The sequence below is a fragment of the Rhagoletis zephyria genome, unplaced genomic scaffold (genome assembly GCF_001687245.7).
Source record: "Rhagoletis zephyria isolate East Lansing unplaced genomic scaffold, Rhagoletis_zephyria_1.1 Rzeph_scaffold_44922, whole genome shotgun sequence".
In the NCBI taxonomy this organism is placed as follows: domain Eukaryota; kingdom Metazoa; phylum Arthropoda; class Insecta; order Diptera; family Tephritidae; genus Rhagoletis; species Rhagoletis zephyria.
Window position 1 is genome coordinate 1 of NW_016201977.1, and position 2,418 is coordinate 2,418.

Consider the following 2,418-nt stretch of genomic DNA (forward strand, 5'->3'; position numbering starts at 1 on the left):
AAAAAAAAAAATAATCATTTAATAATTTTTATTAAATTCCATTGTAAAATATGTACTATAAGAAAATTCATAATACATGTTGTAATTCATTAAAATTAATAACTCTATCAAATCCATTTAGCTTCCTTCAACTTTCTGTAAATACTTATACGTTGAAATTACTCAATCGTCACAGCGTGTATAGCCTCGGCCACATATGCAATATTCTTTGTAGACAATGCCACTATTGCAATGCGTCCATCCTTCATCATATAAATACTAAATTCCTCAGTTAAACGCGCCACTTGCTCTGGCTTCAATCCCGTATAGCAAAACATACCAATCTGTTTGGTAATATGCTCCCAAGAGCGTTTGGAACCGAGCGCAATTAATGTATCCGTTAATTGTTTGCGCATATTCATTGTACGATTAGCCATGGTTCTTAAATTTTCCAACCACATGCAATAAAGCTCGTCATCATTTAAAATCTCCTTCGCTATACGAGCGCAATGTATTGGTGGACCAGAGTACATGGGCCGTATAATGGTTTTCACATTGGATGTTACACGCTCTGCCTCCTCCTTTGTAGAGCAAACTATAGTTAACGCGCCTACACGTTCTCCATAGAGGCCATTGTTTTTGGCAAAACTTTGTGCCAAACAAAATTGATGTCCATCGGAGGCGAAAATGCGTATAGCTTCTGCATCTTTATCGATATCACCGCTAGCGAAACCGAGATATGCCAAATCAAAGAAGGGATATAGATTGCGTGTCTTCATTATTTGTGATATTTCACACCATTGCTCTCTGTTCGGATCCACCCCAGTTGGGTTATGGGCGCAAGCTTGCAAAAGTACGATTGAATTTTCGGGCATTTTCTANACACCATTGCTCTCTGTTCGGATCCACCCCAGTTGGGTTATGGGCGCAAGCTTGCAAAAGTACGATTGAATTTTCGGGCATTTTCTAAAATATGTACATATGTATGTAAGTTTTCATAAATGTGGATTACATATGTACATACATATATTGGAAAATCAAACTAAAAGTACGCACACGCAAAGAATCAAAAAGGCCTTGCGCATTCAATGCAAAAGTTTCATTGCTATAGTAACTATATGAAGCTACTTTGAGGCCAGAATGCATGAAAAGTGGTCTATGATTAGGCCATGTGGGCGTAGGCAAATGCACTAAGCGTTCGCCGAACCTTTGCCACTGAGGCACTGCGAAAACGTTGGATAATTTTTAAAATTTACAAATATTGCTAAGTATACATAAAAACACGCATACTTGCGCAGTTAAATTGCGTTTGTCCAGCAATATTTCCGAATTCTTGCCAAGAGCCAACTCAATTGACCTATTATAGAATTCGGCCAATCCAAGGATAGGCGCATACTCCTTATTCATTTTTCTGGAAAATATGCGTTTTCGGCCTTATGAAGTGGGGCATAAAACCAATTGCAAACGGATAAACAACGTCATAATAAGTAAATACCTATATATGTACATAGTTTTTAATTTTTTTTTTTGTTCCCATGTCTCGTCACCTGAGGGTGAAAAAGTGTCAAGTTCATTTTTTTTTTATTGGCTATTAAGCTTCCAAACAAAAAAATAATAGAAAAGGAAAATTAAAAAAAAAATATTTTATTTATGCCCCAAGCTGTGGAGTGACGCTAGCGCCGTCGCGGAAGATATAACAATGAGAAATCGCGCGGCAATCCACTGTCGAGAAGTGAAAGAAAAATATAACACATATTTTTTATTAACATAATAATGATTAATGTAAACAAGAAATTTAGTCAGAGAACCGCATGCTAAGGTTTAGTGAGAGGTCTTTAGAGTAAATTCCACTACCAACCTTATTGTCGAGCTTTGGCCCATCCGTAAGGATGGCGGTATACCTTGGATCTAAGTTCGAGTGGTTTACCCAGTCCCTTCAGCCCGGAATTCTGGTAGAACTTCTATTTCTATGATTCTATTATATGAAGGGATTCTTAAAAAGTCTATGAAGTGATTCTTAAAAAGTCGTGAGCCCTTAACTAGTAGAGCACACACAAGAAGCAATTACAGAATTTCTACTGGGTTACACAAGAAGCAGTTACAAATTTTCCGCCAGGTTAACGCAAACTCTACGCATAGCGAGAGGATAAGGTGTTTACACATCCAAAAACCTTACCATAACCTTAAGTTTCCCATCCCATTAAAATAACGCAGACTGTATTTTGGTTTATGGATCTTTAAAGTTATTTTAATTTTATTGAATTTTAAATGCCTCTATTTTCGTTTATATTATATTGATTGTTTTGGGCGAATCGTAATGCGTAGGTACTCAGTGTTACTTGTGTGTGTTTTCTAAGCTACAAAGATTTTCACTTTTTACTTATTAAAATTCTAAAGCTGATGCCAGATAAAACGCTTGCTTCGCTTTACGTGACAGAT

General features: G+C 36.7%; 1 pseudogene; it reads right to left on the bottom strand.

The window, feature by feature from the left end:
* Window positions 1-88: 88 nt before the first annotated feature.
* On the bottom strand, window positions 89-1,412 carry LOC108355369 (aspartate aminotransferase, mitochondrial-like; annotated as a pseudogene).
* Between the last annotated feature and the right edge of the window lie 1,006 nt (window positions 1,413-2,418).